Genomic DNA, 27,639 nt, shown 5'->3' with positions numbered 1-27,639 from the left:
CGTGGGATTCCCCAGGGAAGAATACGGGAGTGGGTTGACATGCCTCTCTACAGGGATCTTCCTAACCCAGGGATGGAAACTGCATCTCTTACGTCTCCTGCATCTGCAGGCAGGTTCTTTACCACTAGCACCACCTGGGAAGCTACTCAGCCATAAAAAATGAAATTTTACCACTTGCAAGGGTATTGTGCTTGATGAAATAAGTCACACGTGTGTGCTAAGTCACTTCAGTCGTGTTTGACTCTTTGCGATCCCATGGACTGTAGGGATCTGTCTCCTGCATTGGCAGGTGGATTCTTTACCACTAATGCCATCTGGGAAGCCCATAAGTCACACAGAAAAAGACAAATACTTATGTTACCACTTACATGTGGAATCTAAAACAAATTAGTGAATATTACAGAAAAGAAACAGACTCATATATATGTAGAACAAACTAGTGGCTACCAGTGAGGAAAGGGAAAGGGGGAGGGGTGAAAGAGAGGTAAGGGATTAAGAGGTACAAACTGCTATGTATAAAATAAAGAAGCTACAAGGGAATGTAGCACAGGGAATATAGCCAATATTTGATGGTAAAGAATCTGCCTGCAATGGAGGAGACCCAGGTTTGATATCTGGGTCAGGAAGATCCCCTGGAGAAGGAGAGGGGAATGGCAACCCACTCCAGTATTCTTGCCTGGAGAATCCCATGGACAGAGGAGCCTGGTGGGGTGCAGTCCACAGGTTTGCAAAGAGTCGGACACGACTGAGTGACTAACACACGCTCACACACATACACATATATTTTATTTATACATTTATCTGTTGATGGACACTTAGGTTGCTTTCATACCTTGGCTATTATAAACAATGCTGATATGAACATTGGGGTACATGTATCTTTTCAAATTAGTGTTTTTGTTCTCTTCAGATACGTACCCAGAAGCGAACTTGCTGGGTCATATGGTATTCTATTTTTAGTTTTTTGAGGAACCTCCACCCTATCCTCCATGGTGGCTGCACCAATTTACATTCCCACCAAGAGTGCACAAGGGTTCCCTTTTCTCAAGAGTCTTGCCAGCACCTGTTACTTGTCTTTTTGATAACAGCAATTCTGACAGATGTGACCTGATATCTCATTGTGGTTTTGATTTGGATTTCTCCGATGATTAGTGATGTGATCTTCTTTTCATGTGTCTGTTGGCCATGTGTATGTCTTCTTTGGAAAAAGATCAATTCAGTGCTCATTTTTTTAGTTGAAGTATAATTGATTTACAATATTATATTAGTTTCTGGTATACAGAAAAGTGATTCAGTTATACATGTATATTATATATATTCTTCTCATATTCTTTTCCATTATGGTTTATTACAGGATATTGAATATGGCTCCTTGTGCTATACAATAGGACCTTGTTGCCTGTCTTATGTTTTCTTTTTGGCCACGCAGTGGAGTTTGTGGGATTTTGGTTCTTGAACTCCACCACTGGGCTGGCAGGGAATTCCCTTGTCTGTTTTATATATAGTAACTTGTATCTGCTAATCCCAAACTTATAATTCAGCCCTCCCCACCCCCTTTCTCCTTTGGTAACCATAAGTTCATTTTTTAATATTTGAGTCTATTTCTGTTTTATAAATAAGTTCATTTATATAATTTTTTTTGGTTCCACATATGAAATTAAAATACGCTTACTCCTTGGAAGGAAAGTTATGACCAACCTAGACAACATATTAAAAAGCAGAGACATTACTTTGCCAACAAAGGTCCGTCAAGTCAAGGTTATGGTTTTTCCAGTGGTCCTGTATGGATGTGAGAGTTGGACTGTGCAGAAAGCTGAGCGCTGAAGAATTGATGCTTTTGAATTGTGGTGTTGGAGAAGACTCTTGAGAGTCCCTTGAAGTGCAAGGAGATCCAACCAGTCCATCCTAAAGGAGATCAGTCCTGGGTGTTCATTGGAAGGACTGATGCTAAAGCTGAAACTCCAATACTTTGGCCACCTCATGCGATGAGTTGACTCACTGAAAAAGACTCTGATGCTGGGAGGGATTGGGGGTGGGAGGAGAAGGGGATGACAGAGAATGAGATGGCTGGATGGCATCACCGACTCGATGCATATGAGTTTGGGTGAACTCCGGGAGTTGGTGATGGACAGGGAGGCCTGGCGTGCTGTGATTCATGGGGTCACAAAGAGTCGGACATGACTGAGCGACTGCACTGAACTGAACTGATAAATGATATCATATGGTATTTGTCTTTTTCTGTCTGACTTACTTCACTTAGTATGAGAATCTCTGGGTCCATCCATGTTGGTGCAAATAACATCATTTCATTCTTTTTTTACAGCTGAGTAGCAGAGCCTGGTCGGAGAAGGCAATGGCAAGCCACTCCAGTACTCTTGCCTAGAAAATCGCATGGACAGAGGAGCCTGGTGGGCTGTAGTCCATATGGTCGCTACTAGTCGGACACGACTGAGTGACTTCACTTTCACTTTTCACTTTCACACATTGGAGAAGGAAATGGCAACCCACTCCAGTGTTCTTGCCTGGAGAATCCCAGGGACGGCGGAACCTGGTCAGCTGCCGTCTATGGGGTCGCACAGAGTCGGACACGACTGTAGCGACTTAGCAGCAGCAGCAGCAGTAGTCTATTGCATATATTATATTTACACCACATCTTCATTATCCATTCATCTGTCAATAGACATTTAGGTTGGTACCATATCTTGGCTACTGTAAATAGTTTACCCATTTAAATTTTTTAAAAAATTTATTTACTTATCTATTTTTGGTTACACTGGGTATTCGTTGCTGTGCGCTGGCTTTCTCTAGTTGTGGCAAGCGGGAGCTGCTCTTCCTGTGGTACCCAGGCTCCTCATTTCAGTGGCTCCTCTTTTCTCGGAGCACAAGCTCTGGAGTGCCAGGGCGTCAGTAGTTGTGTCACACAGGCTTAGTTGCTCTGAGGCATGTGGGATCCTCTCAGACCAGAGATTCAACCTGTGTCCCCTGTGTTGGCAGGGTTATTCTTAACTACTGGACCACCAGGGAAGTCCCTGTCTGCTCATTTTTAATTGGGTGGTTTATTTTTCCTGTTGAGTTCTGTGAATTCTTTATATATTTTGGATGTTAACCACATGTTGGACATATTATTTGTAAATATTTTCTCCTATTTAGTAGGTTGCCTTTTCTTTCTTTTTTTGAGTGTGTGTGTATTTTTTGTTTTGTTTTTTTTTAGTTTGATTAGCTCCAATTTGTTTATTTTTGCTTTTGTTGTCCTTGTTTGAGGAGACAGATCCAAATAAATACTGCTAGGGCTGATGTCAAAGACCATGTTGTTGTTGTTTAGTCGCTAAGTTGTGTCCAACTCTGTGACCCCATGGACTGTAGCCTGCCAGGCTCCTCTGTCCATGGGATTTCTGAGGCCAGAATACTGGGGTGGGTTGTCATTTCCTCCTCCAGGGGATCTTCCCAATCCAAGGATTGAACCCGTATCTCCTGCATTGCAGGTGATTCTTTACTGCTGAGCCACTGGTATCAGGTCTTACACTGAAGTCTTAAACCATTTTGAATTAATTCTTGTGTATGGTATAATGGTCTGGTTTCATTCTTTTGCATGTGGCCGTCCAGATTTCCCAATTATATTTGTTTCCAGCTCCATTTATTTCCCAGCTCCGTTGTACGTTCTTTGTTACTTTATTGTAAATTATTAATTGTTCTTATATGTGTGGGTTTATTTCTGGGCTCTCAATTCTGTTCTGTGTATTGAATTTTTTTATGCTAATATAAGTGGTATCATGTTTAACATTTGATTTTCCTCTCCCTGTACTAATGTTAAGACTATTGACAGGTAGTTTATCATTACAGATAAATTAAAAGTCCATATCAGAACTAGCCTTTAGTCTTGAATTCAATTTGTTTTTACAATTTATATTTACTTTCTACTTACAAATAATTTAACAATATAGCTGGTCTTTTATCCTTTTAAAGTATCAGATTTAAATGCTTCCTTTGGAAGGACTGAGAAGTGGGTGACTCCAGGAGGCTATTTAGGTGAGGAATGAGCGATTGATTCTCTTGGGAAGAACTCGTCCTAAGGGAGTGGGAGCCAGGCTGGACCCACTTGACCCTGTAATGAAGCCCTGCCCCGAGGGAGGGAGACTGTGTGCTGTCTGTCACTCATGTGTCTTCTAGCCTTGGTACCCGTGGACTCATGTCTTTTGGTGTGGGGAGGGAGGGCTGCCAGTGAAAAATGCAAAGAACTCTTTTACTGGTAATTTTAGAAAACACTGAGCATGCACTGTACCGCTTTGTGACCCCTTTGATATGTTACAAAAGCAGGACATTGTCCTGTTCCTTACCTTAGAACTCCTTTTGCTTTGACACTTTATTTCAGAACCTACCAGTGGCTCCCCCAGTGCCACTAAGAGCAGTGGTAGTAGGAGTAATATTAAGAGCTTCCATTTATTTGTTTATTTAGATGTGCACTGTTTAAAAAGTCTTTTGTTGAATTCGTTACAATATCGCTTCTGTTGTTTATGTTCTGGTTCTTTGGCTGTGAAGCATGTGGAATCTTAGCTCCTTCACTGGGAATCAAACCCGTACCCCCTGCACTTTAAGGCAATGTCTTAACCACTGGACCGCTAGGGAAGTCCCCAGTAGCTTACATTTATTGAGTACTTGTTACTTGTTACTCTGCTAGGTACCGTTTTAAGTACTTTATCAACTCATTTAATAATCACAACTACCTCATGAGGTAAATTAGATAAAAGTATTCTTATTTTACAATGGTGGAAACGGAGGCACAGAGAGGCTAGATAACTTGCCTGAGATCACATAGCTTATAAATGGTAAAGCCAGGTTTCAGACACCAGTGCCCCCTGTCTCTTAACATTATCTAGGCTCTCGGGTGGCAGCAGCAGATGGGGGCTAAAGTAGGAGAAAAGGAATAAGCTGGGGATCCCTGAAGGGCCTCTGGCCAGAGAGCCCACTCTGCTTGCTTTTTGTCATCTGTGAGCTAGCTAGCCCATGAGGACCGGAAGCAGTATCTTTGGGTTGGGGTGAGGGCTGCTTTAGAGGGATCTGAGGGCTAAATTAGCAATTAATATCAAGAGACTGTGAAACATAGGTGAGGTAATCATAATTTTCTCTTTAGATCAGATCTATAGGGTTAAGAAACATGATATTGATTTGTTTTACAATTTTATCACCTTAAAATTTCCTTGGAGTAAATGGAATCATGACTTCTGGTCTGTTCTTTCTCTGAGGTGACAGGCACATCTATATTTAGACCAATAGTCATGCTCCTGTGGTGATGGATCAGTGTGTGCCTCCAAAAATGGCCGAGCATCGAAATCATAATGTGTGTCTTTGTGAACCGATAAATCATCGACGTTGTAGATTTGATGCACACACTTCAGAGGGACTTCTGTAGAAATTTACTTGATAAGCGAAGAAAGGAACCTTTGTGCTAGGATCACAGAGAGCCACCTGGGCAAGGGTCCAGGAGCTCATGTTAGTGAGCAGACTCAGATTCAGCCACATCACAAACAGGGTGAATGTAGGCTTCCCAGGAGTGAAGCAGGAGCACCATTCATTTTGATGACACTCACCACGGCCTGGGATTTCCTTTAACCCTATCCTTTCCTTTATCTCCTGCATTTCATGTGTCACTAAGCTCTGTTGATTCTGCCCTTTAAGTAGCTTTCACATCCGTCTGCTCTTTTCATTTTCTGCTGCCGCTAATTGGGATCCTTGACATTTGTTCACCTGGATGGGACAGTAACCTCCTCTAACTAGTTCCTTCACTGCCATCAGCATTACCTTTATAAAACATAAAATCATCATATCCCTTCCCTGTTTAAAAACATCTCAATGGCTCCCACAGATCAGATCCACCATCCAGAGGCTGGTCTGTGAGGCTCCTTAAAAACTAGCCCTGGTCTCTCTTTTGAGCCCCCATCTCTCTCATTTTGTCACTTGTGGAACCAACCATCCCAGTCCTCCTGGGGCTTCTGGAACCCACAGTTTGCTTTCAGATATCATGCCTTTCTTGGGATGTTTCTCAACAGGGTCCCTTTGCTGCCACCCTTCTTCTCGTCTTTGCCCTTTTGGCCAACTCTTAACTTTCCTTAGAGATTGTCCTCCTACTCACCTTGGGTGGAAGGCATGGTACGCGTCTTCTTTTTAGAAAAATATTTATTTATTATTAATTTGGTTGCACCAGGTTTTAGTTGTGGCATGCAGGATCTTTGATCTTTAGTTGCAGCGTGTGGGATCTAGTTCCCCGACCAACAACCGAACCTAGGACCCCTGCTTTGGGAGTCGTAGCCCCTGGACCACCAGGGAAGCCCCATGGTATTCTTCTATAAGCAGTTCTCTTGCCATGTTGTTCCGCTTAAATGTCTGTCATCCCTGGTAGATTGTGGAGTCCTTGAAAAAGGATTTCATTCTTCTCTTCCCAGGTTACCATAGATGCTTCACAGGGATTTGCTGGATGCATTCTTCCATTCATCCAACTGTCCATTGTTCTTTCGACTAATATTTATTGAGCAATTGCTGTATGCAAAGCACTTCAGCTGCTGGAAACACATGGTGAAAAAGACACAAAATCCTTATTTCCATGGAGTTTATATACCAGTGAGAGAAGACAGGCAATAAAGAAAGAAACAGGAACTGAATCAGATGGTAGGAAGTGTAGGCAGAGAAGTAAAGTAGGGTCACATGACACAGTGCATGGGTGGATTCTGTGGATGGCCAGAGAGGGCCTCTCCGAGGGACAGCCTGGGGGCTGAGGCCTGAATGAACTACCTTGTGGAGGTCAGGGTAAAGAGCATTCCAAGAAGAGGGAACAGGTAATACAAAGGCCTTAGGGTAAGAACAAGCTGACTTAGAACAAACGCTGGTTACCTAAAGCCAGGTCAACATCAGGGCACAGTGAGGAAAGTGCCTCCAGCAGGCAGAACAAAAGCCATAGGTCATAGCTGGTTTAGGAGTCAAAGGTTCTTTAAAGCATACTAGATACTTATTGGCAGCTACAAATAGCAAAATAAAAAGGCCCTGCTGTTCACGACTGATGCACAAAAGCACTTAGGAATGTAGGTGCCTCCCCACTTCACTGGCAGCCAAGCTATCCCTGTCAAGATGGCCTGTGTGAAGAAACTGCCCGGTTGTAATCCACTTGGCTTTCTCTTCTTTGAGCCTTCAGTTTGCCCAAGCCACACAGTTAATATAGCCACAAGAATGTGGACTTTTATCCGCTCTGAAATGTGCCTATTTTTTAACCTTTCCTGTGGGAAAAGGCCTTTACTTTACCCATCCCTCATTATTTTCTAGCTTAATGTTTCTTACCCGCTTCCTGTAGCTGAAACAAAAAATGGTGCTGTATCTGAAGATTGGTGTGCTTTTGTACAGGGTGAGCGTGTGCTCATGTACACATGTGGGCCGTGGCCGAAGGTTACATAACAAGAGCTGTTCTGAGTACAGTTGGCTCATGCCGAAAGCCCTGATGTGGCAACTCCAAATTTCATTGCAGGTAGGCTGAGCATGAACTTGAAAATCAGGAGTCGTGGCTCAGGGAAGCCTGCTGGCCAGCTTTATTTTCTAGCTCAAAATGTTCCCTGAAAACCCTGGGTTTGGGTTCAAAAGGGCCAAGAGAGTTCTGTCTTACAGACAGGTGCTCCCTGCCACAGAAATGGTAATATACAATTTTCATCTTCCCCAGTGGGTCGGTGGCTATGATAGAGGAGATCAGGCCTGACAGAAGTGTTCACATTCTTTGTGGTTTTATTAACCAAGGGGCTTGGCCACATCAAGACCATGTCTAGATAACGTAATAGACCCTGCTATGGCAAATGATCTGTTTTTGTGTGTGTGTGTGTGTGTTCTCCACTCCCCCCTTAATTATGTTTCTGGTTGTTCTTGGGGGAATTGACCATCTAGAAAACTTATTTAAATATACAGTATAATAATTTAGGATTAAAAGGATTCTTGGACCTCTGAACCTTTCAGACAAGGTAACTGAGGTGTTAGGTGTCTTGCCCAGGGATGGACAGTGGGTTGGTGTCAGAACTAGGTCTGACAGTCTTGGGTGCCTGGCTTCCGTGGTGGCTTTTCTGTTCCCAGTCATACTGCCTTTAATCACTGAAGGGATAGCGAAGTGGCGAGCTGATGAGTTTTTTTAAACTGGTAGTTCGTATTTAAAAATTGGGAGATGACACATCAGAATCTGGGTCTCTGGTTTCTCCAGAAAGACTTGAGTTCATACTCCTGCAGGACTGGCTGCTGGTAGCAACAGTGGCTTCTTCCTGTATACAGGCCATGTGCTCTGCAGTTTACTACAGTCTGCACTAGTCCTTATTATCTCTCAAACATTGGCATTGACTGTCAGCTGCCATTTATGGTCAATTGTGAGCTGCTGTATTTCTGATAGTAGAATTAAGAGGAAAGAGAGCTATTTCTCATGCCCACCTATCTATTAAAAGTAGGCCATATTTCAAGAAGAATGGATTAAAAAATTTTTTTTGCCACACTCCATGGCATATGGGACCCTCATTCCCCAACCAGAAATCACATCCTGCATTGGCAAGCAAAGTCTTAACCACTGGACTGCCAGGGAAGTTCCAGAATGGATATTTTAAAAAGCAAAGTGTTTCAAGGCCAAAGAATACAGCTCAAGGTATTATGAAACAAATCTATTTGGCACCTATAAGGCACTGGAAGTTGCAACTCTTGTGCTAAACTCTGATACCATATCAGAAAAACTTTGGATACATTTTTTCAGTGAGGTTATGGTATACCCTTGACAAGTTTTGAAAAGAGATTTTTGTAGAATGGAGCCAAAAAGAAAAGCGGAACAGAGAAAAGAAAAGGGACCCTTCTCTCCCTTTGCACTGTAGCAGAAGCTATTACATATGAGATTAGTCTGCTTAGACAGTGAGTGAGTCAAGTTGTCCAAAAGGCTGTGCATTAAGAACTCTTCATATTAACTTTAGGCAGAAATATCTTGAACTGTTCAGCTGTGAGCTGATAATCAAGGCAACAGAGATACTGAGAAAGTCAGAACCGAGGATTCCTTTCCCATTTGCTGGAATAACCGTGAAATTGCTTAAGGGAAATGTGCTATATTATTCTGAGAAATAAATGACAAATAAGCAACACCCAAAGTGTACCATACTTATGATTTCTTGAATAAAAGGCTCATTTCTCCTCGTGATTTCTTTCTTTTTTTCTGGACTCTGCTTCTAGCTATCCTTCAACTTTACCAACAAACATTTTGTTTGTGAAGCCAAGAGGCTCCATAAAAGGTTAAAAATAATTCAGCTATATTGTGTTGAACTTAATTGAAGTGTCATGAACCATCTTGAGAGCAGGAGAACCAGTTCTCTCTTGTCGCTATTGGCTTAGTCTGTTTACTTTTCTGGTGCCCTGTCCTCTGAAGCTTGGGCTGGGAGGCCTGGTGAGGAATGTTTCCTCTGAGGTGTCGACAGGTTTGGCTGTTCGTCACTGCCTCAGAAGCTGCTTGGCTGCAGGTAAGGAAGGCTGCTGCCCTATGGGAGGGATAATTATGGTCAGTGAGTTTGAGTCTTTAGCTTGGCCTTACTTTGCACCCCAATTCACGTCTGATTCAGGAAGTCTATTTTTGTGTGTCCACATCAACGATTTCCTTGCTCGCTTTATCGAAGGGAAACAGCCTTGCGTACTGGTGAGGAGATTCTGAATCAGGCCTCTTGCCTGGCTGAGTTGCAGGGCTTGGAAGAAGGATTAAGTCAAGGGAGGAGTCACTGTCATCAGAATATCCACACAGGACCGCCCACCTCCTCCCTGACTCACCTACACAGAGCGTGACTACCCTGGAGGGGGCAGGTGCTGTGAAGGCACTGCGGAGGCGAGGGCCTGAGCCCTTTTTTTCCCCAGTTCAGGGGGCACCATTGGTTGTGCCTTTTCCCGAGAACCTCGAAGTCTGGGGATTTCAAGATATGCCTTGACTGTGCGAAGTCTGTTCTGGGCTTGTGACAGCCTTGTCGCTTAAGTGACTCAAGTATCTGTCCCAAGTAGAACATGTGATGGATAGCCAGACTCTTCACGGCTAGGGGAGGCTCTTCAACTTACGGGAATGTAGTGGGTCCAGGATTGTCCAGGAGCCACAGTGAGTGGGGCCTCCTGGGGTTGATAAACCCTGAGCAGATTAGGGTGGAACTCTCAGGGAAGGTGGTCCCTTCCCTTGGCTTAGTCTGGAGAGCCTTGCCTTTGAAACAGTCAGGCTGTGGTTAGCATTATGAGAGAGTCCTTCTGTTCCATCCCTCTTATAGCAGATGTAATGGGATAATGGAAAAAAAACCCTTCAATTGCCATACCAATGTTGCCACATCAAAGCAACCGTTAATATTACTTGTCATGGCAAATTAACATGGATCCCAATATAAACACTGCTTTATCCCTTTTTGTTTTTAAATGAAGCATTTGGCTTGTATATTCTGTTTGAAACATCAGACATAATGCATGGTCCTATTTGAATATGGATACTACCTATGTTTTAATAATAACTGGCATTTTTATTATGTGTGTGGCACCACAGGTGTATCATTTTAAATTATGTATATAGCATTTAAGGTGTATAGTGACGTATATAATTACTGTTGCTTCATGTGGCCTACATAGGATGTACCAATTTAGCAGATGATGTCATTCAAATCACATAAAAAGTCCCCTTAGAATTCCCTGGTGGTCCAGTGGCTGTGTTTTCACTGCAGGGGGGCTGGATTCAGTCCCTGGTTCAGGAACTAGGATCCTGCATGCTGCTGGCACCCCTCCGCCCACCCCAAAATAGTCCCCTTAATCTGCCTGTCTGAATTCGTGGAAATCACAAGTCTTGAGAAGTATTTAAATACCAATAACATTGTCCATGAAATGTTGACGCCTTCTTACCTTCTCCCCTCTGCTTACACCACCTCCTACCCCTCCCACAAGCTTGGCATCGCTGTTCACAGTAAAGTTCCACCCACGACAAGCCTCGGTGTGTAGTGTGTAGTGGGTCTGAATCCTTGCCTGGACCCATGGCCAGAAAGGGGATGTGGTCCAGGGAACAACCTAGACAAGGGCCAACGGACACGTGGCAAGGGTTCTCCTTGCTTTTTGACACTCTTCAGCTGTGGTCTCCCAAGGAAGAGGAGCCTTGGCCATCATCCCCTCCTCCTACAAGTCTGTGTTGTAACTGCCTCAACATCCCCTTTTGGCTGAGTTGGATGTTGGTGAATCCAAGGTAATACTTGCCATGAGCATCACCTGGAGTCCTCCACAGTATGTTGACTCCACTAGAGCCGGGTGGGTGGTGCCAGCGAGGTGGTTGGGCCCCTAGAGGAAGAGTGTAACTAACCCTGGGCAACAGCCTGAAGACTGTGGTGGTAGATGCCCCGCCCTGTGCTCTCAAGCATGGGCGGGTGCATGTTTTCTAGGCCAGCAGCTCTAGACAACAGCCAACAGGCTCTCCCATCAGTTCTGGTAAAGGAAATATATGTGAGGAGGCCAAACTGGAAGTGAATAAGAGATCATGATGTTCAAGGTTAGGTAGGAAGAGCTCCTGACATAGAAGTGGGTTTTCCCTTTTCAAATGAAGATGACCACAGCTGATGTGGCCTTGTGTGTGTCCTCCTCTTGTGATCACCATCCTCTGGTCTCCTATTAAGGAGAGGGGAGATGGCCTTGAATTCCAAAAGTAGCCTCGCAACGGTAGGAGGCTGAACTCCACCCAGCCGTTTTCACAGTTCCCATGTGAAATTCACCAGCACTCAAGATCCAAGCGTGCCCAACTGAGTGGCAGTCTATGGGGAGAGAACGTAAGATTTCTTTCCTGCATCTCCCTTTGCTCTCTCCCTACGGAACCCTAAGTAGACAAAATATTGGGCCAAAGGGCCAAATAATCTTGTTTGGGGATCTCACCATTTTCCAGCCAGGCACTTTCCCCATCCTGTAACTTTCCAGTTGTAATTCGGGGAATACTATTGATAACTCTGACACCTGGTGGTCAGTTCAAAAACTGCACTTGGGGAAGATCGACAGTCCTATGATCACTTTTAAGTTTTTGTTTTTCCGGTTCCAATTTCAAAGTAAATAAGATATACTTTATACATTAGTTATTCTTACTAATTGAATTATTTATAAGTAAAATTCTTGAGAATGCATTTAACATAATACACTTGTATAAAACATTTCTGTAAAGACATACCCAAAACTGCATGTTACAGTCCTTGGAGTAAAGCTAGGTTTGGAGGGAACGGGGAACTTATTTTACTTTACACCGACTATTTATGTCTGAAATCGATTTTAAACAGGAAGGAAGTGTTACTTTAAGTGTGGCTGGAGGACCTCACTTGGGCAGGAGGCCCAGCAGTCCAAGATATTCCCCTCCAGGGCTGCTACCCTCTCCTGGTTTTGTGTCCAGGGACCTGTAGTGCTTTCATGTGTTTGGAGGGCATGGAGTGTGGCTGGGCTCCCTCCGATCTTGTTTACTGATGGTGGTGGAGGAGTCCATTAGCTGAGTAGAGTCTGGTTCTGGGGAGCCGAATGGCCAGAGTGCTGAAGACAGGAAAAATTCCCCTCTTCCTTGATGACCACGGGCTTCCCACGCAAGTGAGAACCTGCCTGCCAGTGCAGGTGACATAAGAGATTCATGTTTGATCTCTGGGTTGGGAAGGTCACTTGGAGGAGGACACGGCAACCCACTCCAGTATTCTTCCTTGGAAAATCCCATGGACAGAGGAACCTGACGGGCTACAGTCCATAGGGTCACAAAGAGTCCAGCACAACTGAAATGACTTAGGAGGCACGCACGTTGGTGGTCACAGTAGTGAAGGAAGCAGCCATCCTGTCAAATGTGGGTTGCCCGCTTCCCGAGGTCATGCTCAGCGGTGGGGCTCCAGTTGGAGAGTCAACCACTCATTTGAGTTTCCGACGCCTCACAGGTATGAGGCACCCGGAGCCAAGTTTCACAAGGTGTGTGAGTTGAGGCCCCTTGAGGTGCAGGGCAGAAGCTCCCCGGGTTTTAACCCCAGAAAAGTGGGCTGAGGGCAGATGTGGCCTGGGGCTGGCTGGCAGGAGCGCCCGGTCTGACGAAAGCTGTCACCTTTTGACTAGCTTCTCTGTGCCTCTTACTGTGCAACACCAGCATTGCCGTCTCCTCCTGAACACAGCTCCCACCGCTTTCCCACTACTCCCCCTCATGATAACGTCCCTTTTGAGTGTGCGTGTGTTGCACGTAGCCACTTTCCAAGTATGTGCTCCGGACAGCAAACACTCCTCTCGCATGACTGTGCCCAGTCACCCAGCTTACCAGCCGGCCGCCCAGCCACACTGGGTGACTGAGTGGCCACAGAGGAAGATGCACGGGGTTCAGGGCACGGCCCCAGGCAAGTCTCCCAGGGCCAGGTCTGATCTCCAGGGAGGAGAGAGGTCCTGCCTGCACTTGTCATGTGGTCCCTGAGGGGGGAATCAGGACCAGGCCCCAGGAGTGGAGCTCTTTCAAAGCAGCTCTTCAGGGAAAGAAAATCTCAGCACTGAACTCAGTTATTGGTCTTTATACCCAGAGAACATGTTTCAGCTCCAGTGATTAACTTTTTTTTTTTTTTGCCCCACTGTGTGGCATGCAGGATCTTAGTTCCCTCACCAGGGATTGAATCCATGTCCCCTGCATTGGAAGCTTAAATCTTAAGCAGTGGATGGTCCAGTGATGAACTCTTTTAGGAGTCCCTCAAGGTGCAAGACAGCACAAGTGCTGTCTCAGGATTGGCCCCAGTGTCCTCCATCTTTTGACTTCCAAAGTCAGGCATTCCTGGATCACTCTTGGCAATCCACCTCTCCTTCCTTCAGGTCGTCCCCCCTTCTACCTTCCTGGAAAATCAAGGTACCTCTCCTTTCCTCCTTCCTTCCTCCTCCCGCTCAGATCAAAGCTCTCCAGCCAACACCATGTGACCTTGAGGATGGAAAACACATGCTTGGGGAGACAGAAGACGGCTGAGACCCTGGTGACTTCATGGAGCTGCCAAAACAGTTTGACTGCTTTACTCTCAATAAAGTGAGAAAAGAAACCCACCTACGTGAACGACTGGGCCTTCTTATGTGAAGCCAGACTTCATGGTAACAGATAATAGTGACCCTCTGTGATAACCAGGTGTTTCCTTGTTTCTCATCTATACTATGGCATGTGGGCAAATAGTTGGTAATAAAGAACAGAAATAATGCAGATTGAATCTCTGGGTTTGGGGGTTGTTCCCCTGGTAGGATTCTGTGCACATAGTAATATAGATCTGGTTGGGCTGTTGTTCTTAAATTAGTGATTTTAAGTGTTCCTCACAGTGGAGTGGATTTTCACAAGCACGTATTTGGTTGTCTTAGCTTCAGTTTAAATATGTGGAGAGTGGTGAAGGCAGCTCCTAAGGACACAGAGGGGAAAACCAGGCATTGCCTTTGTAAGATGGACGCATGGGGAATTCCCTGGTGGTTCAGTGGCTAGGACTTGATGCTTTCACTGCTGTGGCCTGGGTTCAGTCCGTGGTCAGAGACCTAATGTCCTGCAAACTGCCCAGCATGGCAACAAAACAAGCACACAAAACCAAAAAACATTTGGAGCTCGTAAAAAGCTCTGGTACTGAGCTCAGAGAAAGCTGGGTTGAGGCCCTTGGTTCAGTTCCCCTGCCCACCAGCATGGTGAACTTGTTAGTGTCAGATGACCCATGTATTTTTTGATCTCTGAGTCATCTTAAAAGTCAGTTTTATCAAGGTATAATTGACACACAATAAACTACATCTGTTTTTTTATTGATTTTTTTGGAGTATAGTTGATGTACAATGTTGTGTTCATTTCCGCTGTATGGCAAAACGAATCGACTATACATATATATATAGCCCATCTTTTTTTAGGTCACCATTGAGCATTGAGTGGAGTTCTCTGTGTTATACAATAGGTTCTCATTAGTTATCTGTTTTGTCAGAAAAAGTATGACAAACCTAGACAGCATACCAAAAAGCAGAGACATCACTTTGCCAACAAAGGTCCATATGCCTGCCTGCTAGTCGCTTCAGTCATGTCCAACTCTTTGCAACCCAATGGACTGTAGCCCACCAGGCTCCTCTGTCCATGGGATTCTCCAGGCAAGAATACTGGAGTGGGTTGCCATTTCCTCCTCCAGGGGATCTTCCCAACCCTGGGATCAAACCCGCATCTCTTATGTCTTCTGCATTGGCAGGTAGGTTCTTTATCACTAGGGCCACCTGGACACATAAAGTCCGTATAGTCAAAGCTATGGTTTTTCCAGTAGTCATGTACAGATGTAAAAGTTGGATCATAAAGAAGGTTGAGCAGTGAAGAATTGATGCTTTTGAACTGCGGTGCTGGAGAGGACTCTGGAGAGTCTCTCAGACAGCAAGAAGATCAAACTAGTCAATCCTAAGGGAAGTCAACCTTGAATATTCATGAAGGGCTGATGCTGAAGCTGAAGATCCAATACTTTGGCCACCTGATGTGAAGAACAGATTCATGGGAAAAGACCCTGATGCTGGGAAAGATTGAAGGCACAAGGAGAAGCGGGCAACAGAGGATGAGATGGTTCAATAGCATCACCAACTCATTGGTCATGAATCTGAGCAAACTCCGGGAGATAATGAAGGACAGGAGAGCCTGGCCTGCTGTAGTCCATGGGGTGGCAAAGAGTTGGATCGGACTTAGCAACTGAACAACAGCAACAACAGAGTGGAATTGATAGAGCATAGTAGTTTTATTTTTAATTTTTTCTATTTAAAAATATTTTTATTTTTAATTTATTTTGAATTTTTATGGAGTTTCCATACTGTGTCCCATAATGGGTGCACCAATTTACATTCCCACTGACAGTGCACAAGGAGTCATGTATATTTTATGCTCTTATTTTCTCCCATTCTGTAGGTTACCTTTTAATTTTGTTAATTTTTCCTGTGCAGGAACTTTTTAGTTTGATGTAGTTCCATTTTCATTTTTGCTTTTGTTTTTGGCATCAAATCCAAAAGGTCATTGCCAAGAGTGATGTCAAAGAGCTCACGTCTCATGTTTACTTCCAGAAGTTTTATGGTTTCAGGTCTTACATTTACATCTTCAGTTCATTTTGAGTTGATTTTTGTGTATGATGTAAGATAGTGGTCCAGTCATTCTTTTTGTGTAGCCAGCCTGTTTTCCCATTACCACTTACTGAAGAGACTATTTTCTCTCCATTTTGCATTTTTGCTCTTTTGTCATAAATTAATCGATGAAATTTGCACGGTTTTATTTCTAGGCTCTTTATTCTGTTCCATTGATTTATGGGCATCTAGAAGTTAGCTCTCCGGGAGTTGGTGATGGACAGGGAGGCCTGGCATGCTGTGATTCATGGGGTCGTGGAGAGTCGGACACGACTGAGCGACTGAACTGAACTGAACTGACTGAGAAGTTAGCTCGGAGAAGGCAATGGCAGCCCACTCCAGTACTCTTGCCTGGAAAATCCCGTGGACGGAGGAGCCTAGTAGGCTGCAGTCCATGGGGTTGCTAAGAGTCGGACATGACTGAGTGACTTCACTTTCACTTTTTACTTTCATGCATTGGAGAAGGAAATGGCAACCCACTCCAGTGTTCTTGCCTGGAGAATCCCAGGGACAGGGAGCCTGGTGGGCTGCCGTCTATGGGGTCGCACAGAGTCGGACATGACTGAAGCGACTTAGTGGCAGCAGCAGCAGCAGCAGCAACAGAAGTCAGCTAAGAGTCTTTAAAAATATCTTGCATGTGTCAACTAAAATTCTGAACATATATAATACAACTATTATCATTATTTTTACATCTTTGGACACAAAGCCTCTGGGTCAGTTCTGGTTCAGCCTATTTTGACTTATCATTCTCCTCTTTAAGAGTAAGTTTTTCCTGTTTCTTTTTGTGTCTGGTAATCTTTGACTGAATGCCAGACATTGTTAGTTTCATCATTTTGAGTGCTGAATATTTTTGTATTCTTATTAATATTGAAAGATATTTTAAAGAATTATCAGAACTGTTATTTTTGCTTATTTTTTTTAAAACATCATACAGCTTTTTTCCTTTAGGGAGGAAAAAAAGAACAAGTTCCACCAAATCAAATAAACAGTCTGTCTAAACTTGAAGTTTGGGAATCACTGGTTTATAAGCTAGAATTGAATGAAAGGAGGTAACAGCTACAGTTGACCATCTTATGCCAGTGGCAGCAAACAACAGGATCAGCCAGGGCGAAATGAATAACAATGTGGAAGCCCTGATAAGTGCTTAAACAGACTGGTTTCCTGAGACATCACTATAGATATATTTTTGATATCAGATCAGATCAGATCAGTCGCTCAGTCGTGTCCGACTCTCTGCGACCCCATGAATCACAGCACGCCAGGCCTCCCTGTCCATCACCAACTCCCGGAGTACACTCAAACTCATGTCCACAGAGTCGGTGATGCCATCCAGCCATCTCATTCTCCGTCGTCCCCTTCTCCTCCCGACCCCAACCTTTCCCAGCATTAGACTCTTTTCCAGTGAGTCAACTCGTCGCATGAGGTGGCCAGAGTATTGCAGTTTCAGCTTTAGCATCAGTCCCTCCAATGAACATCCAGGATTGATCTCCTTTAGAATGGACTGGTTGGATCTCCTTGCAGTATAAGGGACTCTCCAGAGTCTTCTCCAACACCACAGTTCAAAAGCATCGATTCTTCGGTGATCAGCCTTCTTCTCAGTCCAACTCTCACATCCATACATGACCACGGGAAAAACCATTGCCTTGACTAGACAGACCTTGGTTGGCAAAGTAATGTCTGTGCTTTTTAATACACTATCAAGGTTGGTCATAACTTTCCTTCCAAGGAGCAAGCGTCTTTTAATTTCATGGCTGCAATCAGCATCTGCAGTGATTTTGGAGCCCCAAAAAATAAAGTCTGACACTGTTTCCACTGTTTTTCCATCTATTTCCCATGAAGTGATGGGACCAGATGCCATGATCTTTGTTTTCTGAATGTTGAGCTTCAAGCCAACCTTTTCACTCTCCTCTTTCACTTTCATCAACAGGCTTTTGAGTTCCTCTTCACTTTCTGCCATAAGGGTAGTGTCATCTGCATATCTGAGGTTATTGATATTTCTCCCAGCAATCTTGATTCCAGCTTGTGCTTCTTCCAGCCCAGCGTTCCTCATGATGTACTCTGCATATAAGTTAAATAAGCAAGGTGACAATATACAACCTTGACGTACACCTTTTCCTATTTGGAACCAGTGTGTTGTTCCATGTCCAGTTCTAACTGTTGCTTCCTGACCTGCATACAGGTTTCTCAAGAGGCAGGTCAGGTGGTCTGGTATTCCCATCTCTTTCAGAATGTTCCACAGTTTATTGTGATCCACACAGTCAAAGGCTTTGGCATAGTCAATGAAGCAGAAATAGATGTTTTTCTGGAACTCTCTTGCTTTCTCCATGATCCAGCGGATGTTGGCAATTTGATCTCTGGTGCCTCTGCCTTTTCTAAACCCTGCTTGAACATCTGGAAGTTCACGGTTCACGTATTGCTAAAGCCTGGCTTGAAGAATTTTGAGCATGACTTTACTAGCGTGTGAGATGAGTGCAATTGTGCAGTAGTTTGAGCATTCTTTGGCATTGCCTTTCTTTGGGATTGGAATGAAGACTGACCTTTTCCAGTCCTGTGGCCACTGCTGAGTTTTCCAAATCTGCTGGCATATTGAGTGCAGCACTTTCACAGCATCATCTTTGATATATATATCAAGATATATATACATATATATTACTTTGTTCTTAGATGCAGTTATGTTCATTGGGAACAGTTCTCTGTTAAAAACTTGCCCTTTTCTCATGACCTCCTTGTGTACTCATTCTCAGCTCCTCTGTATTGGGTCACTCTGGTGTATTTTCCAAGTTACCAGCTTTTCTTGGTGATTTAGTCCTACATTTCTTGTAAAAACGCTCTCAGGTTTTAACAGGAGGAGATCTTCCTTTCTTTCCTGAGTTTTGTCCTCTTGAAATCCTACAACTATTGTTGAACTGGGGGAAAGAAGTTCTTTCTTAAGTCATTTTTAAATCAGAGTTTCTTTCTTTTCACACATCACCCTTTTTCCATCTCAAGAAGGTGGCTATTCTTTCTTTTCCTCTTTTCTTCCTTTCCCTTCATTTCCCACCTTTCTCTTTTAAAACTTTAACTATGGAAATTTTTAAGCCTGCAAAAATACAGCGAGACTGGTACAATGGGTATTTCCACTTACCAGTCAACAATCATTAACCTGTGAAATTGTGAAGTTTTTTTTTTTTTAAATTGGGTTATAGTTGATGTAGAAACTATTTTTCTAATGCTTCTGATTTGCAAGCATTAGAGACTTATTTTCAAGTTACATTAGATATCATGTGGTAGGGAGATGCATAACCCTATTTGACTTGTGGGGTGTGTGTGTGTATGTGTGTAGGACTCTTGGTTTTTATCCCAGTTAGGATGCATACGACATGAAAACTAAGAGCCTCCAGTGAGTTCCAGGTGATAACCCCAAGCATCTCAGTTACCTTTTCCCTTTATGTTTTATGCACAGTCCTTAAGTGCAGCCTGTAGCCTTTGCTCTGTGATTTGTTTCTAGCCTCCGGTTGATTTAGGCCATGTCTTATATTTGGTCTAGGTTTATACTCCTGGAATACATTTCCTAAGTTTTTTCTGTTTTTTTCCCCATAAGTATATATGTATACCTCGGGTGTTCTTTATATTTCAACTATGCTTAAGGAATAAAAGCAAACTAGCTTAATGTAGTGAAAGGCATGTGAGAGAATCCTGACACCACTACTTACTACTTGGTGTGACTTCCAAAGTTGCTGAACCTCTTGGAGAGTCCGCATCATCATCTGTAAATTGAATAACACCCATCTTCAGGATTACTGTCAGGATTGCAAATAGTGCAAGCAGAGTGCTTATCCCTGTGTCTGATGCATAAGAGTAACTCGATAAATGACAGCTATTATGATCATGACAGATGTAGCAGTACTGTGAAATGGATAGCAAAGAGTATTATCCCCAATCGACTGGCTAAATAGGCACCAGAGAGACTAAAATACCGACTAAAGTCACAGACAGATTCATAACCAAAGTCATAAATGCCACTTCCTGGACTCAGAGGCTCCTGCAAACATACCAAAATCGAATTTCTGCTTATATCTTTATGAGTGAGTTCTATTTTTTAACAGAAACAAGACATTTCTAGCAGCTCATTTCAAGGGGATTTACTAAATTCTTGGTTCCAGGCATCTAGGTTTGGGCATTGTGTCCCAAACCATGTCCTTACATTCATGGTCATACTTGAAACGAGCATATCAGACCAGTACATCTCTGCTGTGGTGTTTTTCTGAGTTTATTTGTGGACAGACTGGCTCTCAGAATCACAGACTGTTAGTGGATAGTTTTTAAAGCACTGAGTGAAGTGCTTCAAGCTTTCACACAGAGAAGGGAATGTTGAGCCCTGCTTTTCTCGCTCAGTGTTCTGTCTGTCTGTCTGTCTCTGCTTCACTGTCTCTCTGTCTCTGTTTCTCTCTCTCTCTCTCACATACACACACGTAATTCTTTTGATCTTATACACTCCAGGTTCTGGAGAGGTATGCACATTTCTGTGTATTCTTCCCAAAGTGTAGGAATTTTCTTTCTCAGCTGTTTCCTCCCATATTTTGCTGAGGTATAAAAATACGTCCTTACTGATCATTTGTTAAGTGTCTAGAGGACATAAGTTCTGCCTGAAAGCTAGAGGCAAATGTAAAAAAATTAGTGAAAATTGTACAGAAGTGTCTCCCCTGTTTGTCCTAATTGAACCAAGTTGGGGAGAATAGGACTGTTTGAACAGGCTCTGGAATGTAATACCTATAACCATGACCTCTGATGCGAGAACCCCTCTCACTCTGGATTTAAATGTTATATTCTCCTTTTAGCAGGGATTACAGTAAGCAAGTTAGATAAAATCATGATGAATTGCCTAGGGAAAAATGAAAAACAGGAGCCATTGGAAACCCTTCCTTCTTCAAAACAATCGAGGCTTCTCTCTTCTATCTTTTTCAAAATTGTCTTCATTAAGCACAGTGGCTGTAACTAAAGCATCTTTGCGTCTGTAGCACTTTTCATCATGCTTTACACACAGTAGGCACTCAATAAATAATCATTCTTGATGCGGAATATATCAGTTCAGTTCAGTCGCTCAGTCATGTCTGGCTCTTTGCGACCCCATGAATCACAGCACGCCAGGCCTCCCTGTCCATCACCAGTTCCCGGAGATCACTCAAATTCATGTCCATCGAGTCGGTGATGCCATCCACCCATCTCATTTTCTGTCATCCCCTTCTCCTCCCACCCCCAATCCCTCCCAGCATCAGAGTCTTTTCCAGTGAGTCAGCTCGTCGCATGAGGTGGCCAAAGTATTGGAGTTTCAACTTTAGCATCAGTCCTTCCAATGAACACCCAGGATTGATCTCCTCTAAAATGGACTGGTTGGATCTCCTTGCAGTCCAAGGGACTCTCAAGAGTCTTCTCCAGCACCACAGTTCAAAAGCATCATTTCTTCGGCGCTCAGCTTTCTTCACAGTCCAACTCTCACATCCATACATGACCACTGGAAAAACCATAGCCTTGACTAGACGGACCTTTGTTGGCAAAGTAATATCTCTGCTTTTTAATATGCTATCTAGGTTGGTCATAATTTTCCTTCCAAGGAGTAAGCGTCTTTTAATTTCATGGCTGCAACCAGCATCCTAAGTGATTTTGGAGCCCAAAAAAATAAAGTCTGACACTGTTTCCACTGTTACCCCATCTTTTTCCTGAATGTATAAATATATATTAATTGAGAACCCACTATGCAGCCTTTGTTAGGTGCTACGTGGATTAATAAAGAGGTACAACTCAGAATTCCTTGCTTTCATTGAGCTTATGGTCTAGCTGGGGATATAACAATTAACGGGAAATGTTTGGTTATTATTTCCTCAAGTATTTTGTCTGCCTTATTTTATTCTTCTTCTCCTTATGGGACTCTAGCTGTATATGACAAATCTTTTGATAATGTCCCACAGGTTCCTGAAGTTCTCTTAACTATTTCAATTATTTTTTTCTTCTGTGTTTCAGATTATTAATAGATAATTAATCTATTAATCTTTCTTCAAGTTCACTGGCTCTTTCTTGTTATTTTTATTCTGCTGTTAAACCCATTCAGTAATTTTTTAGTTTAGTCTAATATTATACCTTTACTTTTCACATTAAAATTTTCAGTCCATTTGGAATTTACTTGTAAGTATGGTATGTTATTATTGTTGTTTAGTTGCTAAGTCATGTCTGACTCCCACTGGGCTTCTCTGTCCATGGGATTTCCCAGGCAAGAATACTGGGAAATTGCCATTTCCTTCTCCACCAATGGGTAATTTTTTAACATTTCAAATGTATGTTTTTAAATTCTGCTGCTGCTGCTAAGTCACTTCAGTTGTGTCCGACTCTGTGCGACCCCATAGATGGCAGCCCACTAGGCTCCCCCATCCCTGGGATTCTCCAGGCAAGAACACTGGAGTGGGATGCCATTTCCTTCTCCAGTTTTTAAATTCTAGAATTTATAATTAGTCCTTTTTTATGGCTTCTAGTAACCTGTTGATACTTCTTAGTTTTTCTTTCATTACGAGCATATTTTCCTCTGTGTCCTTGAACTTAAGATATAATAATTGTTTTATAACTCTTATCTGCTAATTTCAATATGTGAATCATTTCAGGATTGACTTTCATTGATTCTGCTTTTTTTCTGAGAATAGGTAATGTCTTCCTATTTTCTTTGACTGTTAAGTAATTTTGAACTGTGTCCTGGATGTTGTGAATGATATGTTATAGAGATTCTGAATTCTGCTATGTTCCCCTGAAGAGTATTTTTTCTTTTTTTTAATAGTAATCAGTTAACTTGGCTGAATTCAAACTGTAAACTTTATCTTCCTTGCTGTGAATGGTGGCTCAAATTTCTGCTCAGTTCTTTCAATCTTCTGCTTGAAGTTGGCCTCCTACATGTATAGTTTCAACCTCAGCCAGAGATCTGGCTAGAATTTATACACATGATTCGGGTCTCCTATTTCCTGGCTTGCTACTTTTTAGGATTTCTCCGTTTGCTTTCCAGCAGCTGTGTTTCCCTCAGGCTCTGGTTTTACAAGCTAGTAAGATTTTGAGTTTTTGTTTGATTTTTAGCTGCATTGCATAGTGCAATTTGAGGCCTTCTCTCAGGGAAAAAGTCATAAAAAATGGAAACTCAGTGCTTTTCTCTTCATCCAAATGTTGACTCCCTTTCAGTATCTACCTGTTCTTAGTTGCTCTTCAATATCTTCAGATAGTTGCTTATATATTTAGCTCAGAGTTTATATTTGTTCTCCGTGAGAAGTTTGGTCTGAGAGGAGCCACATGGCCATGACTAGATAGGTATGTAGGACCAAAAAACATAGGGACAAATAAGCAAGTTTTTGTCAAACAAAGACTCAGAGACAAAAGCATTTAGGAAAGAAAAGAACTTAAGAAGAGGTTTGCAAGAGACTCGAGGCTATAGAGGGGCTTCCCAGGTGGCAAAGTGGTAAAGAAATTACGTGCCAATGTAGGAGACGCAAGAGATGCAGGTTCGATCTCTGGGTCTGGAAGATCCCCTGGAGAAGAAAATGGCAACCCGCTCTAGTATTTTTGCCTGGAAAATCCATGGGCAGAGGAGCCTGGTGGGCTGTAGTTCATGGGGTCACAGAGTTGGACACAGCTGAACAAATGAGCACACTAGGCTTTAGAAAAACAGGTTTATCAAGTAAAAAAAATGCAGCAGATGTTTAAAGGGAAAAAAATTACCAAATCACAGAGTTTACTGTCAGTTTGTTTATGGTAGAAAAATAGTGGTTTTCTTGCATGACTTTAATATTTCCAAAGGACAAGATATATCTTCAGACATTGATATTAGAAATGTTAGATATAGAGACATTTTTGTTAGGTAGGCAGTAACCATAGGAAATATTCAAGATTTCATATTTTGAGGGCTAGAAGTGTATATAGTGACCATGTTTTGAGTGTGTGTGTGTGTGTGTGTGTATGTGTGTGTGTGTGTGTAATTTTTCTCTGGGATTCTTTATGGTCAAGTCTCACTCATATGCAGATTTGACCTCATAAATTGTTTAGAGATTTTCTGATTCAGTGTAACTCATTTGATTTGTTTTGTTTAACTGGTTTTATTTATATAGTTTATAAGAGATGTTAATATACAAAGACATCCTTGTTATATATTAATAAAACTGGAACAGTTCTGGTTTAAGAATTAACTTGTAACTCCTCTACAGTTATAATTTACTTTTAGGTATCAGAATTATTTTATTGCCTTTATCAGTTCATCTATTGAGCTAAGGAACAAGGACCTTCACCTTCCAATTTGTTTCTATGAGGTTTACCTATTTAGTAGCCTGTAAGGAGATCAATCCTGGATGTTCATTGGAGGGACTGATGCTAAAGCTGAAACTGCAATACTTTGGCCACCTCATGCGACGAGTTGACTCACTGGAAAAGACTCTGATGCTGGGAAAGGTTGGGGGCGGGAGGAGAAGGGGACGACGGCGAATGAGATGGCTGGATGGCATCACCGACTCTGTGGACATGAGTTTGAGTGAACTCCGGGAGTTGGTGATGGACAGGGAGGCCTGGCATGCTGTGATTCATGGGGTCGCGGAGAGTCGGACACGACTGAGCGACTGAACTGAACTGAACTGAACTGAAGGGTCTCTCTCTGTCTGCAACACTTGGGTTTGTCAAATTCCTGACCTGCTAGGAAATTCTTTATTACCTAAAAAGCTCATATTCTTTAAACCATAGAATAAGTTCCAGGACAATTTCCTGAGAATGGTATACTGGAATTGGTTCATGCTGGCTCATGAGAGCTCATTGCTAAATTTATAGGAATTTTGGAAGCTGCTTATTAAATATGGCCATTATCAGAAATTAAACTTTGTAACTTACAATTACATGGGTTGTATTTAAACAGTGGTAATAAATACTCAAAACTTATAACTTCCTAATTATTGTATGACCTTTTTAAAAGCTATTTTTAAAAATTGAAGCATAGTTGATTTGTAATGTTCTGTTAGTTTCTGGTGTACAGCGAAGTGATTCAGTTATACAAACATAATAATATATGTATAATCTTTTTCATATTCTTTTCCATTATAGTTTATTATAAGATATTGAACATGTACCACAACTTCTTTATCCATTCACCTGTGGTGAAGATACTATATAATGGTGTGTTATTGCATGTCTTCCCAACTCCATGTTTAGTGATGTCATGTTAAAATTGGCCATGATGGAAGTGTTTACACCACAGACATTGGCAAATGCTTTTTTTTTCCTTTGGTGAGCTGGATGTTAAATATTTACTAGCATATTACTGTTTGTGTACATTTCCATTCAACCTGTAAAGTACAGTCCTTGGTCCTAGTAGCAGCTTGTCATATATAATTAAATGACATTTGAGTCTTACTGTTGCAAATTTGATTTATCCAGTTAAACCTTATAGGAAAGAGAATGAATTTTTACTAAGCCTGAGTAAATAACTACATGATTATAAAAAATAGAGGAATTTGGTAAAAGCATTTTGAATAATATCAAACCATTGTTACTGTTGTTTTGGGTACTGTAGATAAGGCCTATTAATATAGTCTATAGAATCGCTCTTTTTCTAGTTTTTTTTACGTTGAAAATATATACTGAGAATTTTCATAAATTTTTTTTTCCCCATGAATTCTAAGGAGGGATGTTGGAATAATATGCCACTTAAAGAATGTTTCATTCCAGTTTATGAAAGTATGTAGTATGTAAGTATCTCTACCTTAAACTGATAGAGATAAAAGAGAAAGAAAAGGATTTTTTCCTCATATATCTACTCAAAAATAGAACATTAACTACTGTTAAATCAGCTCACTTAATCCCAGAAAATTCTTTTTTTTTTTTTTTTTAATTTTTTACACGATCTCAGGCTAAGTAGCCTACTTTCATGGGATCATCTTTTTCTGAGCTAGAAAGCAAGAAGTCCATGATACAGACTGGACATGTTTCTGTGGATGTCAGCTCCAGGGGGAAGCCTGCACTTTTGAGTTTGTTTATTGTACTATCAATAAAGTACCTGCTGCAGTTTTTATTGCATCTGTTTTTGAGGTTACTATCAAAAATTTCAATTTTTCTTCTGTGTTTATGGCAGAGGCCTTTAGGCAAATATGAGGGAAAGGCAGAGACCATCTTGTTTATGACAAGCCTGAATGACTTAGACTGTTTTATTATAACATTGAATAATATCAGAATGGAGGAGAGTGAGCCATCTAATCAATTTACAAGGATTTCGTCAATGATTTCTGTGGATAGTGAGGGCATTCATCCTAGGGCCTTTAATTCAACCTGCAAAATGTGCTTTGTTTGTTACTAGTTGACAAGAGCATCTTAAGCCTACTAGTAAAATCTTCTGTTTATTTATTTTGTTTAAAGGGATTAATTTGTTGAAAGTTATTTGGTTAGTTTATGTATATCAACTTAATATGGTGGGTAATAAAGAGGTTGTTGGGTAGGTGACTGATTTATGTAATAGACATGTGGAAATTTTATATTTCTAGAGCATAAAGGAAGTTTACAAGTCACTTTTTGGTTCTTAAAATTGTCCTTAGCAAACCTACCTGAGGTTTGACATTGAGAGTGTGTGTGTATGTTTATGCACATATTTGGTGGTGGCTGGAGAGAACTGGGACGCTTCTCTGAATGTAATTTCAGTGTACCCCAAGGGCTCAATAAGGGACATGACTGCTATTAGCAAAAATAATGAAAAGTAAACATTGGGGTAGGAGAGAGGGGAGCAGATGGTTCCCCATATAGAACAAAGCACAAAGATGAGAGAGTCCTGTTTTTGCCTGTCCTGTGCATTAAAACTGCTTAAGGAGTTGCATATTGGGAAACAGTCCTTTTCTAATTTACCAATATTTTTCTTCTTCACCTCTTAATTTTGATTGACTTTCAGTTCAGTTCAGTTGCTCAGTCGTGTCCGACTCTTTGCGACCCCATGAATCACAGCACGCCAGGCCTCCCTGTCCATCACCAACTCCCGGAGTTCACTCAAACTCATGTCCATTGAGTCGGTGATGCCATCCAGCCATCTCATTCTCTGTCGCCCCCATCTCCTCCCACCCCCAATCCATCCTAGCATCAGACTCTTTTCCAGTGAGTCAACTTGTCGCATGAGGTGGCCAAAGTATTGGAGTTTCAGCTTTAGGATCAGTCCCTTCAATGAACACCCAGGATTGATCTCCTTTAGAATGGACTGGTTGGATCTCCTTGCAGTCCAAGGGACTCTCAAGAGTCTTCTCCAGCACCATAGTTCAAAAGCATCAATTCTTCGGCGCTCAGCTTTCTTCACAGTCCAACTCTCACATCCATACACGACCATGGGAAAAACCATAGCCTTGACTAGACGGACCTTTGTTGGCAAAGTAATGTCTCTGCTTTTTAATATGCTATCTAGGTTGGTCATAACTTTCCTTCCAAGGAGTAAGTGTCTTTTAATTTCCTGGCTGCAATCAGCATCTGCAGTGATTTTGGAGCCCAAAAAAATAAAATCTGACACTG

General features: G+C 42.2%; 1 protein-coding gene across 7 annotated transcripts in view; it reads left to right on the top strand.

Annotated features, from left to right (window-relative positions):
- The window catches only part of CNIH3 (cornichon family AMPA receptor auxiliary protein 3), a 278,751-nt gene that overhangs the window by 10,812 nt on the left and 240,300 nt on the right, over nucleotides 1–27,639 (top strand). Inside the window, exons 1-2 of one of the 7 annotated variants that reach the window (XR_016039647.1) lie at nucleotides 1,983–9,503; nucleotides 13,910–14,103. The exons of 2 other annotated variants lie outside the window; for them this stretch is intronic. The gene's annotated coding sequence lies outside the window, so the exon portion shown is untranslated. Of the gene's footprint in view, nucleotides 1–1,982; nucleotides 9,504–13,909; nucleotides 14,138–27,639 lie in introns of those variants that run through there. 4 more of the 7 variants (XR_016039649.1, XR_016039646.1, XR_016039645.1 and 1 more) reach the window with 4 other exon arrangements.

The sequence above is a fragment of the Moschus berezovskii genome, chromosome 17 (assembly GCF_049115385.1).
Source record: "Moschus berezovskii isolate FMDL1 chromosome 17, NW_MosBer_1.0, whole genome shotgun sequence".
Lineage (NCBI taxonomy): Eukaryota > Metazoa > Chordata > Mammalia > Artiodactyla > Moschidae > Moschus > Moschus berezovskii.
Note: the sequence above shows the minus strand (reverse complement) of the source record. Positions and strands in the feature narration are given on the sequence as shown.